The following is a 14,552-nucleotide window of genomic DNA, read 5'->3' on the forward strand; positions in this document are numbered from 1 at the left end:
CTAAAGTACTCTGGTGTTGTAGGTTGAAGTGGTTGCACAATGGCTAGCAAAATCAGTGTTACATGATCGAAATACCAAAGGTGACTTCTGTGAGTCAGGAGGAATGACTAACTTACATGTTCATGGAGATTTTATAATGAACTTCGTAACAAGGCTATTATCTTGGTCTTTCACTAATTTTGCATTTGAATTAATTTGGTGGTTTAACTGTTATTCTCTGTTTCCACAAAGTAAAGCTAGCGAACTAGCTAGCTAGACCTCACATCCCAATCCACAGTTTTTAATTGACAAGGGATCAGTTTGGTTTCAACACCAAAAATAGAGACTTGTCTGTTTTAGATGGTGTGAATGAATATTGTTTCCACCTGCCGCTGACAAATAGGATGGGTATCAACTAAACAGTAACAATCTCTATCCACTTTTAAACACAACCATATGTCAGTTTGTTTTCATGTTTTTCTTAGATGGAATATCCTGTGTGGTTTACAAGACTCCTTAGAGCTTTTTTTTTTTGACTATAGAGCAAAGGAAACACTCAGAATCAACATTGCTCTTAATGTACATTATAGCCTTCCCAAAGAGGTATGATTCCACTTGTGAGTACAACTCTGTTCTCATTTCTTCCAAGAGTTCATCAGCCTGTAGAAGGAGAATCCATGTTGAATGCTGATGTTGGAAGTCCAGACAGTGTCAACACATCCTCCCTCTCTTGCTAGGATTTTGCTGGCCTGGGCTTAGGGCCGAGAGCATTCAAGGTGGGCTCACTGAGCAGAACGCTTCTGAGGAAAGAGCTGGATGATGCCTTGGCTAGGGGTTCCCACTCCTTCTGTTCAGAGCTACTTTTAAGCTGAGGCTCTTGCCTTTGTCCCACCCTCAAGCTACCTTGCAGTTTTGCCACCGTTGTGCCCATCCCTGGCCATGGCCACTGCTGACCCAAACCTTGATTGTGACTCGCTGGCTTGACTCCAAGGTTTGGTCTCAGTCCTGCTTTATCTCTATGGTCTTGTCTGGTAATATGGACTCTCAACCTAAGCTGATACCATCACTGGACTTCCTCTTGTTGCCTCACTCAGGTACTGTGGGACTCAGTCCTTGCTGTCCTGTATCTGCCATAATGAATCAGGGAGATTCATTAGCAGTAGCCTTGGTATTGCACCGTTCAATGACAGCTTGAAGACAGAAAAGCAGTTTGAGAGGTGAATAAGGTCGTCTTGCAGGATGAAGTACAGTCACATTATATACCTGACAACTTTTCTTCTTGTAATTATTATCTTCCCTGATGATGCGTACTATTGGGCTTATTTTGAAAAGCTGAGGGATGTGTTCTGGGCTGTATGAAATGCATGACAACTATAACTAACATAGCAATAAATAAATAAATAAATAAAAATCATCCAATCTCTCACCACCATAGTTAAAAGTGAAAAAACATACAATTTTTTCCAGGCTTCAATTTGTAAATTTGATGTAGTTTTGCTGCGATTTTAGTTACCAGAACTATATTATTGTGCTCCTTTCCAGTAAATTTGTATCCTGATAAGTGTGAAAGTTTGCCGATAAAGTACGTAAAGATGTTTGCAGCTATATGCAGGATCTCTTCTTTTTGTCTATGTCTCTAAACAGTTTTCAGCCATGCTTGTCTTTATGCTGCATGAATACCTGACATGCAGGTGGTACAATGACACTGGAGACAATGTGCCAGAGGGGCCCAAATGTAGGTTACACAGATGGGGATAATTCAGGACTTGTGGCTTTACTGCAGCCAGCACAGCTCTTTTCTACCCTTTTGCACAATTCTGTATGACCTTGACCAGCCTGTTGGGACTGACATTTTCTCTTTTTAGAGGTTTGTAGGTTTCACACAGAGCTTTTTTCCCTTTTAAATTCTCATTACCACTACATGGTTCTTCCACTTTTTTATAACTTGTACCTCAGTAATACCTTGTTACAGCTGAGAAGGACTTTAATATCTCCTGTGTAGTGTTCACGCTTAAAGGACAAGATTGCCATTTTCAAAACCAATTTAGCTGCCTAGTGCTAAATATGTTTCTGACCTTATCTGGAAAAGGCACATTAGTGATCCGTCAACAGTTACTGGATTATGCTTCCACAGAAGATCATTCACATAGAGAGAGTTTTGATGATATCAGCTTTCCAGCAATAGCCAGAACTCACACAGACCAAATCATCATGGTAACAAACTGCAAGCAAATCAGCTCCACCAAATCAGCTCAATTTCCCTGTCTGACACTCTCTCTGAATTATGTATTCTTTATAAGTTCTGCGTACAGAGCTGGTATGGAGCAGGAGGAAATAAAAGCAGCAATACATTTGAGACACAAGCAGAAAGATAGAAACTACAGCATGTGGAAAAAAAAAAAAAAAGTCATTTTCCTTTGTTTTATTTGTTCTGGTAACTGTAATTTTTGCAAGATTTTACAAGGCTACCCAGAAACCTCACCTATGTGTTGCAAGCCTTCCTCTGTCTTCCAAGAGGCTTGTACTTCTGGGACCATATTACATGAGGATATTGGCTAGCTCGATGAGTTGTGCCCACATTTGCCTGGAGGGTTCTCCCCTGACTATCTCAGCTCACTGCTCTCATAACTACTGCTAATAGCCTGTCTTCAGAGCTAGCTCAATTGAAGACAAAGTGAAAGTATGATATCAGACAATTCAGATAAAGAGTGCATGAGGCCTAGAGATGCTGCAGGTCAGCCCGATGGGATTGTGCCCATAGAAATGTTGTCCCAGCCTAAGTGTTTTAAGAAAGATTGTTCAATGAACACATTCACAAGGTGTTCTCTCATCTGCCCAGGGATGCTGTCTATGGCAGTGATGAGAAAACAGTGCTTGATGTCAGTAGCTTCCATACAGTTTCTCATTATTAATGCAGACAGTTCTGACAGCAAAAGCAAACAATATTTGGCAGCAAGAACTTAATAAGGATGCCATTAAGGAACAGAGTCTGCCATCCAGCAAGTGCTTTGTAGTACAGTGAGCTGATTTCTCTGACTCTTTTCTGGCTGCTAAACATAAAAATGTCATTGTAAGTATATTTGCCCTCTTGATATGCTTTACTGGTACCATACCACAGCTTACCAGAAGATTGATGTCAGCTCCTGGAAATGTGTTCTCTGTTGGAGTCACAGAGATGGGACAGAAATACATGAAAAATCCATAACACAGAAGAAATTCAACAAAGAATTACAAGCCTGGTAATAAATGTGTTTGAACTGGAGGACTAGCAGTACCAAAATTTAGTTTCCCCACATTTATTGAATGTAAACTGATTGCTAACATCAGCAAGAAGGCCCACGTTTTCAAAACCTGTTCTCTCCAACATGTCTTATAACACTGATCTGAATGGGTTAAGAAGCTTTTCTGCACGGGCTGAACTGGCACAGTTCTGACTTAGTCCTTTTATCTCCCATCCCCTGTCTTGCTGAAGCTGCTGCATAAAACCAAAAGTGGAGGCTTTGGAAGATGCCTCTCTGTACATTTTGACTCAATTTGCTACGTATCTTTTACATGGAGAACCTAAGTAAACTCTCTTTTTCTTTCAGAACAATGTAGAAAAGAGAGATCTTGCTTCCTTGCCCAGAAACCTCTGACACAGAAATGTGCTTGATTTTCATTGAGAGATTATTATGATTCCCCTATTAGAGATTCTCTTAAAATTAGCTGTTCTCCTGAACTACTCTGAAGTGACTAGAAGTGACTTATAGCCATGTCATGCACTGTACAACAGCAAAAATAATAGTTTCTTCCTGTTTGCAAACAATAAGGTCATCCGTGGCGCAGGTACTTTGCATATATTAACATGTGGGGAAAAAATAACCTATAAGCATGATCCCTGATGGAAACTCCTGTTATTTCCTTTCTTCACACTTATTCCCTGTCACAGAAATGAAATATGTTTAAGTTTAAGGGAATTAAGTAATTTTTAAAACCCTGGACACAGTAAAACATTTCCATCAAATGGATGGAAGAAATTGGTGTAACAATTACTTTGGAAAGGTTAATCAACAAAATAGCATTGTCTTGTGGTACTCAGTCTTGGCATGCAGAATACCATCCCATGTGGCTATATATAGAGAGAGAAAACAATGTAGTGCTCTGCTCTTGATCTAGATTCAGCTGGTTTTGAGTCAGCAAGTCAGCATGTACCTGCTATTCCACTAAAGGTGTTCTACAAAGGAGAATAATGTTTATCAGTTCTCATTAAAAGAAAACAAACAAACAAACAAGCAAACAAACAAAACCACAACCAACTAACCTACCAAAAAAAAAAAATCACAATGGAACAAAGTGCAGAACCATAAAAGGCCTCTTGTCTGGAGAATCAGGGACACTTCCCATATTTTCTTCCTGCTTCACTTTCTAATGCTTGAAATATCAGCAACTGAAATCTTGTCTCTCATAGCTTTGCTTAAAGATTGATTCAGCATTTAGTTGAAAGAGCAGATGTGTTGAATGATTCACATGGATTGTATTTCTGATGGATAATTTAATTAAATAAATGTAAACTAACTCTAATTAAACAACAACAAATTGCACAACTGAAGTGTTTCAAGCAGTACAAGGAACTATCTATCTCATTTGCTTTACTTGATCAACCTATTTCTTGGTTTGTGTCATATCATAGCCCTGCCATTTCTCCAGTTCACCATTGAGCTCTCCATTGTAAGAAAAAACAAGACCTGGAAGTGTTTCTTTTTAAAAACACAAATATTTCAAACTTTATTTATTTATTTATGAAGAAGAAGGAGAAGGAGAAGGAGAAGGAGAAGGAGAAGGAAGGAGAAAGGAGAAGGAGAAGGAGAAGGAGAAGGAGAAGAAAGAGGAAGAAGGAGAAGGAGGAGAAAAGAAGAAGAAGAAGGAGAAGAAGAAGAAGAAGGAGAAGCAGAAGGAAGAAGAGAAGAAGAAGGAGAAGAAAGAAAAAGAAGAAGAAGAAGAAGGAAGGAAAAAGAAGAAGGAGAAGAAGGAGAAAAAGAAAGAAGAGAAGGAGAAGAAGGAGAGAAGGAGAAGAAGAAAGAAGAAGAAAGAAGGAGGAAGAAGGAAAGAAGAGAAAAAGAAGAAAGAGAAAGAAGGAAAAGAAAGAAGGAAAGAGGAAGGAAGAGAAGAAGGAAGAAGAAGAAAGAAGAAGAAGAGGCAGCATGTGAAGAAGAAGAAGAAGAAGAAGAAAGAAGAAAGAAGAAGACATAAGAAAAAGAAAGAAGAAGAAGAAGAAGAAGAAGAAGAAGAAGAAGAAGAGGAAAAAGAAAGAAGAAAGAAGAAGAAATAAGAAGAAAAGAAGAAGCAGAAGAAGAAGAAGAAGAAGAAGAGAAGAAGAGGAGGAGGAGAAAGAAAGCCTCTCAGACCAGTGACCACACCATAATTTAACCCTCCCCTCTGGAAATTATGCCAGCTGGTATTCATAAGATTAGCATCAGCTACCTCTATCTGAAGTACAGAAAGGATGCACAAGAGCAGGGATTGGTATCTTTCTTCACAACCACCCTTTCTGGTCAATACACAAACACTCATATGCATCAGGGTAAAGGAGCTGGGATGACACACAGAACAACAAGGGAACAGCTATATCCAGAGCTCAAGTGTCTCTGGGAGTATTTTTGAATGCTGAATATATAATTGCTGCTGCTATATTTTGTGTTCTCATGAGAGTGGGGGTTCTCCATTGTTACAGAAAGAAAAATCAGTAATACTTTGCCCCTGGGAGAATTTACTATTTGGTGGTGTTTGTGTGCGTGCATCTGTGTTTTACTAGTTGAGGAGTCTACTCTCGGTGGCCATCCTTATACTGCAAGATATATATGTCAGAATATGACATGTCCTGCCTAAAGATGCTTTTAAACAAGCACAAAATCTGTTTTTTTTTTTTTTTTTTTTTTTTTTTTTTTTTTTCCAAGCAGTTGCTATCTATAAAGGTCACAGAGTCGTAGAACCACAGGATGGCTGAGGCTGGAAGGGACCTCTGGAGGTCACCTTGTCCAATGCCCTGCTCAGGCATGGCCACCCAGAGCCCTGTCTATGTAGAGATCTGACCATGTCCAGATCTCTACATAGATCAAGAATGCACAGGAATATTAGTAGTGGACGCTTATGAATTAATTGCAGTGTAAAAGAGTTTCTCTCAAAACAATATCCAAACCTCTGTTCAGGTTTGTCTTCTGTACTTCCCTTCATCAGGCCAATAGGCCTGACAGCCTCACAAACACTGCTAATCTACAGTAACCCCCCCAGAGTATGAAGCTGCTCTTATTCCAATTTTACAACTAGGGGACTGAGGCAGGAAGGAGAAAAAAGGCTATATCTTTGGAGAGCTGAGCTGTTTTACTTTTGTTGTATGCTCTTGGGTAGCATTTGCTGAAAGAAACAATCCTGCCTTTCATGCAGCTGCAGTGAACCAGACTGGGAAATGACTTGGTTGAAAATTCTCTGCTGTAGATAACAAATTTTTAGTTATTTCAGACTTTTTTCATAGGTCTTATATTCTAAACCTATGGTTCTTATTGTCTTTCCTTCCTGTTCCTTAATCCATAAAGTTCTCATGACTTCATATAAAGTCATACATCATACGTTACAGGCATATCTAAACATCTTCCATATGCACAGACTCTATTTCAAACCTGGAAGATGTTTAGAGTCTATGAATCTTCTGTCTTTTTGGGAAGGATTTTTTTTATTATTGTACTTGGTTTGGCTAGGATGGAATTAATCTTCTTCATAGCAGCCTGTGTGGTACTGTGTTTTGGATTTGTGAATAAAGCCATGTTGATAACACACCAATGTTTTAGCTACTGATGAACAGAGCTTTCACACTACCAAGGCCCTGTCTGTCTCTCACTCTGCCCCTAGGGTGTAGGCTTGGGATGGTCAAGAGGTTGGGAGGGGAAGCAGACAGGACAGCTGACCTGAAAAGACCAAAGAGAAGTTCCCTACCATATAGCATCATGCTCAACTATAAAACTCAAGATGGGGGTTGTTTCTCTAAGGTGGTGGTTTTTTGGAGACTGGCTGGGCATTGGTCTGTTGGTGGGAAGTGGTGAGTGAGTTCCTTTGCATCTTTTTATTGTTTCTGCTGTTCTCTTTGCTTATTAAACTTTCTTTGTCTTGACCAACAAGTTTTTCTCACTGTTGCACTTCTGAGTCTCTCTTTCATTTTTCAGGGTGGGGACTGAGCAAGTGACTGGGTAGCAGGCAAACTGCTGGTTGGGGTCAGTACACCACAAATATTTAGGTTTACTAATTTTTTTTAGGCTATGTGTCTCTGTACATAAAGCATATTTACAGTGTAAATTTCTTTTCTGACAGAAATTCCTAAAGATCTTTTCCTAAAGATAGACATATTTAACTGGTTGGAGACTCTGCTAGCCCTATGTGGGAAGACAACATTATTTCCAAATTTTATTCCTAATCCAGATTACCTCACGATGACTGTTGTTTCCCTTGAACCAGCTGCTTTTCATCCAGGATTGCTTTCTGTGGAGGGAGCATTCAGAAACTCCAGTAGTGAGAGCAATTCGATCAGCACAGAAGGACCCACACTGCAGCAGCATGGCTAAATTCACAGATTCTTATTATTTATACTGTGGGAAAGAAGTGAAAACAACAAACCCTATAAATCCCTAGTGGCAAGAATTTCAGAGAGGAGGCAATGTTCTCTTGCAAACCTATTTGAGTTCTGTTGCAGAGAAAGAATTGAAAGCTGTTGCCAGGTCCTCTCTTCTTACTCTGTTTTATGGGCAAATTAGAAATACCCAACTGGTGAGAAATACCCAGTTGCTGAGAAGCTCAGCAAGGTGGACACAGAGATCTCCAGGACCAACAAAAAAATGTTTTAGTGCACTAAGACTCCTTTCTCCTCTGTACCTTCACCTGAGCTCTCTCTTCAAGACACTCAAAGCACAGGCAGCTGTTACATATAATTGCAGCTTGACAATTATTTCTTATTTATTTATTTTGTCCAGACGTTGGATTCTGGAAAAATTCTTGTGGCTGAGTAGCACTTGACTAAGTCTTGTCTTTTTCAGAATGAGGTGATGTACAGGTTTTTTTAAAGAGCTTGATATTGGAATTGCAAGGGGCACTTGCCTTTTCTTTAAAAATAAATATTAATAAAAGAGATTACCACTGAGGTACCCACAGAAACCATTGTTTGTTTCCTCATGGCATGTTTTCCTCTACAGTTAAGGCTCCTTGATTCAAATAAAGCCCCAACTGTGTTTTATGGTCTCTTGTCTTGATCAATCATCTGAGTATATGCTGGGTGTAGCCACATGAAGTACATATTGGAAAATAGAGTCATGCTTGGGATTCTGACACAAGAAAAATAAGAACACAGTGAATTTCCATGAGGCTTTACATTCTGTTTTCTTGATTGCTGAAATATTTCATTTCTTGAAAGATAAAACAAACAAATAAAACATCTCTTTTGCTTTTCAGGACTTCTTCCTCCCCCTTCTTCATACAGTTCTTTGCACTCAGCAGGAAGTATCTGTGAAGATTAGTAGCACCGACTTTTTGATGTTTCCTAGAATATTTTCTTCCCAGCTTCTGTGCAAATTAGCTTGTATTTCTTCATAGAAGGGTGCCTCTATGTAGTCTGTTAGTTAAACTGAAAGGTTATCTTATGTTCATAGATAGATAGTTGGAGAATGTGTTGACCAAGTATAAGCTTGAAAAAATGATAACACCTAGTTTTTCATATGGTAAGTGATAAGAAGAAAATAATATAGAAGAAAAGACTTGCTGCTTAGTCATTATTCTCCACTTTCCATCTTGGCCTTGTTTGATTTGGCATCGGTTTCTCAGCACATTTGGCCATGCTGAATCAGAAAGGAAACAGAAAGCAACGAAGTCCGCTTGCTGATGCATCTTTCCTATTTTGCCCAGTTTCCCAGTTTCTTCTGCTTACAAAGCAATTTTATTCTGGGGCTTTGCAGATAGTGGTGAAGCAAGTTTGAATATGTATTTCAAACTGTAGTTATGTGGGACTGATTATCCAAATTAAAGCAGAGATTATGAAACTAGATATGTGTGTGTTTGAATATCAATTTTAGACCAGCACTATAGACTGGTTATGACCAAAATTAATGTATTTTTTATATAACCTAAAAAAAAAAAAAAAGTCATATATTGAATATGAAAGGCAACATGACTCTACAAATCTGGTAATACAATCTGATCCTGAACTCATACAAAAGAAGAGGGAGCTTGCAAATTTGGGTTTTGAGATGCTGTCTCGAAGAAAGAAATTGAAATTCTGCAAGCTCTACTTAGAATTGGAGAATTTTTATTTTATTCGTTCATGCAGCTTTCCAGGTGTATCCCAGGAGAAGAGAAATAGAAATCTGTTTTGTGGAATCAGTAAAAGGAAGAGTAGACCACAGTTTGGATTTTGTTTCCAAACTGAAGAAATTTTGTGAAGACAGAAAGTTCAACCTAGAAAAACTCTCTTGTGGATGAGAAGGGATTTATTTACTTTTTAATGTGACAGATAGAACTACCATGCACAGGGAATAACAGCTAAATCTTTTCAACAGGAGAACACTGACTAAAGAATTATGCGGTTCCTCAGAGATTCTGTTCATTCTGATTTTAAAGAAACTTCCTGACAAGCTGAGTCTCCTCCTCTCCTCAAATTTTTTTCATTCTCATATGAATATTTTACATTCCTGTCAAATATGAAAAATGCATTCACAACAAAAAGTTATGTTTTGATCTCCAATTTTTCAATGGTTCTGTACTAATTCTCCTGATTTAAAGACAAGCAGATCATACAAGACATTACTTGATATTTGCTAAAGTGATCCACGGCTGCATCTACACTGGACTTTGCCTTCATACATATTGAGGCTTTGTAGGGAATTTCTCCAACTGTACTCAGCTGTGCATTTACCAGTTTGGCCTGTGGAGCTGTTGGCTGTGTGCAAAATAGGTTCCTTTTGAAGAATATTAAATCAGAAGCTGTGCTCCTGTTGTGAATCAAGTGCACCTCAGCCCCTAGCAGACTTCAGGGTCTGAACCAATGATGGTCCTTTCGGCAACTTTGGTCCACAGCCAGGGGAGCAGCTAAAATCTGATTTGAAGTAAGAATCCTGCACCACCTCATATAGCTATATAAGACAAGCATTGATTGCTTTCATGCCGAGCTGCTTCTCTTACACCAAGTACTTGCTAAAGTTGGCATTGCTTCTGATTTTCCACTTCTGATGACATATTTTAATCTCCTTCCATTTTCATCTCTTACACACCACTTTATTACCGTTTTCTTATTATTATATAAACCAGTCCCTTGCAATAATAGCACATATTTTTAAAATTTATTTTCTTGGAAACAAACCAGTGGCCTGAACAAGTTCTACAGTTTCAATTTTATTTGTGCTGTCTAAACATAATTTATCAATTTCCATTTTCTATATTTATCCTTCCTGGAAGGTTTTCCTTAATACATTTGTGCCTTTGAAATGCCCATCCTCCTGTTAAGTGCGGTGGCATGAAGATGGGGAAGCTGCTTGCTTATAAATTAACTTTTTCCCTTGACTTATATTTCTAACACATTTTTCAATAGCTAGTGTTCAGAAATTCTTTGGGAACATTCTTACAAGGACTCTCAGTGGATTACTCATGGAGCTTAACACATTGCATATCCCAGTAAAGCAAAAGCATAACAAAGACATAATTCAGTAAATGTTATTCAATGTTAATATGCTTGAAGTGAAACTGCAGCTAGCCTTCATCTGTGTCACCGGCTGGTTTTTGTTTATATGTCACTCAGGCATGGTTATGGTCTGGGTAAGAAGTTTGTTCTCAGGCCTATTGTACTTCTGCTCCAGTTTCTTTCCCACAGTATTCCCTTAAGATTATCAGTGTCATTAGATGTTAGAGTTTTACATGGGTTCAAGGGAGGGCTGGACTTATTACCAGATGACAAATGCAAAATGTAGGATGGGGTGTGATAACTGGGAGAGATATTAACACCTGCTCAGCCTGCTCTTATGTACTCTCTGGCATCTGTTTCTCATCAGCCAGGACCATTTCAGCCACCTTCACTGTCTTGTGGATGTCTGAGGCCCCATGACAGTGCTGGGCTCTGCCAGTGGCTCTCAGCTGAAGCTCCATCTCTAAGTTTGCACTTCCTCACAAATGACTTTTTCACTTCCTTTCCATTTTTCAGAGTGTCTCTACGGATGCCCTTCTACCCTTTCCCCTTCATCTTTAGAAGCAGATAAATAAAATGCTTGTAGGGAAGAGATGTTCCTTGGACAGGATGAGGTTGACTTGTTGACTTCATTTAGTAGTGAATGCCATTAAATATATGTATATATATATATATATATATATATGTGCTGTTGTGTAATTATATGTATATGTATGCGCTGTGTGTAATTTTTAAGTTCTTGTGACCGTTTTCCCCACAGATGCTCTGGAGCTTTCATATATTGTAAATATGCAAAAGTTCCAGTTTTGTATGTAGTGTTTGTATAATGATAACAGTCACAGCACATTCAGGCACCGTAACAGCCCCACGTCTGACAGGTTGCCCCGATAGTTAAACTTGCTCTGCAAGTCTTAGATTGATCTTTCAGAAATATCTAGTATTTGTATTTTCAGGTATGCTGGGACCTCCCTGTTCTAGGATTTTAGAAATGTGCTGAAAAGAGGAAAAACTCTTTCTTCCTCGCTGCTGTGTTGGAATGCACAATAAACAAACAATCAAACAAAACTAGCCAAACAAACAAACAAACAAAAAAACAGAAACAATATAAAAGCCCCGCCTCACTATTTTTAGCACAGGGCCAAGCTAAACATGCTGGCTAAAAGTCCATAAAGCACATGTGCAGAATTTTTGATGGACAGGTTACGTCCTTTCCATTGTTTGGTCCTTGGGGTTTTTCTTATGGGAAAATAGGAACCCTCAACTCCCAAGTGCAGATGCTGAGACAGCAGCAGCAGTAAACAGTTGTTTTACTAAGTGCCTGCTGTCTCACTGAGCATCAAGAAACAACAGGAACTCCCTGAGAGCACTGCACTGCCTCTGCCGAGTACACTGACCTGACAGCAGTCTTCCCATAATATGAGTTAGAAGAATGACATTATGATGACAATGTGGAGGAACGGGGCTCTGTTCAGATCGTCTAGTACAGGTGCCAACTTTGGACATTAATTTGGTACAGCCTCTATTCACACGAGTGGTGATGGTCAATCCAGATGGTCTGTTGCTCAGGGCTGATGCTCTGCATGAAGAGAAATCACTGCACAGCCTAAGTTATACCCACAATTTGGTACTTTTCTCAGCTAACTTCAGCTATCCACATGTGAAATGTCTTTTTTATTTTTTATTTTTGAAGTTCCCCCTGTAGTCCAAGGAATGAGACAGTGACCTTCACTTTTATTCCACCCTCCCACAGACCTCTGCAAGTGCCTCCTTCCCTCTGTTTGCAGTGAGGGGAACCAGAAGGACTCCCTTTGATGCTTAAGGAATTCTCACTAATGCCCACTAATGGAAAAATGTTCACCCTCGTAAAGATGGGGGGACAATAATATGTGAACTTTGGTACAGAAGTCTCTAGCAGAATCCTTTTGTTATTGAGATGGCAGCTGTGTACCTGCTGTTACACCCCCTCATTTAGGGTGCTCAATTTAGACACAACAGCTAGTATGGTGACAGCTCAAGAGGCAGAGACCCAGTCAGATCCCTGCACTGGCAGGTCCTGCCTTTGTGGGAAGAGAACCAGCTACTAATGTGAGTATTGGGAAACAACATTTTCTGTGATCTCAGCAACAGCATGGATAATTCCAGGATTTCTTTGAACAAATAGTTGAGATTAGTAATGCAACATTCACATCCAAATTAAATACTGGCAAAAGTCTTGAGGCTCAACGCTGCCACAGATTGAGTAACTCGTCTCCATGTGGTGTGAGCAAAATGCTTCAGAAAGAACTTAAACCCCATAAGATTTCCTAACCTAGTAAGCTCTTTGCTGAATCAGTGCACCACCTGTATTGACACCTTGTTGAGAAATTTCATGTTCCAGTTACCTTGAATAAGATTGCCGTAATCTCTGTGACAGAAGCAGATAATTTCATTATAGGTAGTGTTTTAAGAACCTGCTTTCAATAACCAGGCTGATATAGAGTGAGTGCAACAGTTTATGGTTTACTCAGTGAGTTATTGTTGAGCCAAGTAAAATGTGGCATATGTGTTCCCTTTAATCATGTCAGTGATATGTTGACAGTTAACCTTTGATAATTCAAAAGCCTTTTCAAATAGCTAGTGCGCACTATTAGTCTATATTTAGATCAAATTAAAACTTTTGTTCTGAACATGATTTTCCCGTTAATGCCAACTGCATTACTGTATATGTTACTCATACAATCATATAATTGAATTGAAATAGTAGCTTAAACAGAACAAATAGACAATCTGAGTGGGAAAACAATTCAGGAAAAAAATTAGATGGTAATTAGTTGGCTAGCACAGCATTTTTGTATCATTTTATGAAAAGCAGAATGTTGCCACATTTGGCATTTAATTTTAATGATGTCACCTCTGGATTTTCCTATTTGCTTCTTGGATTTGCACCTTTGCTCTTTGGATTAATCTAAATCGTAACCTTTTTTTTTTTTTTTTAAAGGATTTTTTTTGTTTTTTAACACATCTGCATGCTAATCACCTTGGAGTGTAAGTGACTGGTGGGTTGAAGCCATTCTGATTGAAAGCAACGAAATGCTCATTTTGGCATCAGTGTTTTCAAGATATGCAGAAGGCTTAGCTATTATTTTAAACTGTTACAATTGTTAATTGTTTCTTGTGCTCTAATCTTATCAACCCTCTTTTTATTTTGTAAGAAAGATAAATTCAACTCAATGACTAAATTAAACAATATGATTTATTTGCATATTTTATTTGCTTATATGCATGTGAAAACATTCACATGCTCATACATACACCTCCCCCTTTTTCTACATCATGAACAAATAAATGTTATAGTTATCTGCTAACTATAATTTAACAGTGGCTGTGGGACTTGCTAAATCCTGCTGAGGGTAATTTTTGAATGTGCATTCAATTGCAAATATTAGCATCCACATTTCATTTAACAGAGCTAGGATAACAAGGAATTAATGGAGCAGTCACTTAAAATTAATTGCTTCTGTCTCTCAGACTGGCAGAATCGGTCAATAAGAAAGCTGTGCATTCATCATACCGCAGTGAGTTTTACTGGGCGAGTAGTCCCCTGTGACATCGGTTGGTGCCAGTGGTTGGGAGCCCCAGCAGCTTTGTCCCAGCCAAGGGTGGTGAGCCTGGGCTGGGTGGAGGCAGTAGCAAGAAGTGCATTTGTGACACCCCAGGAAAATAATGTCGGAGAGCTGCCAGGCTGAAGCATTGGGGTTTGGCACCAGGAAAAGTGAGGGAAGGCAGCATGGTGCTGAGCAGGCTGCTGCTGCCTTTTGCAGCATCTCCTGATGGACAGGGGACAATTCCCCCAGGAGAGGGCTTGTGGAAGCTTTCCTTCCCCTGCCTCACAAGAGGACAAATTTTT

The sequence above is a fragment of the Cygnus olor genome, chromosome 1 (genome assembly GCF_009769625.2).
Source record: "Cygnus olor isolate bCygOlo1 chromosome 1, bCygOlo1.pri.v2, whole genome shotgun sequence".
NCBI lineage: Eukaryota > Metazoa > Chordata > Aves > Anseriformes > Anatidae > Cygnus > Cygnus olor.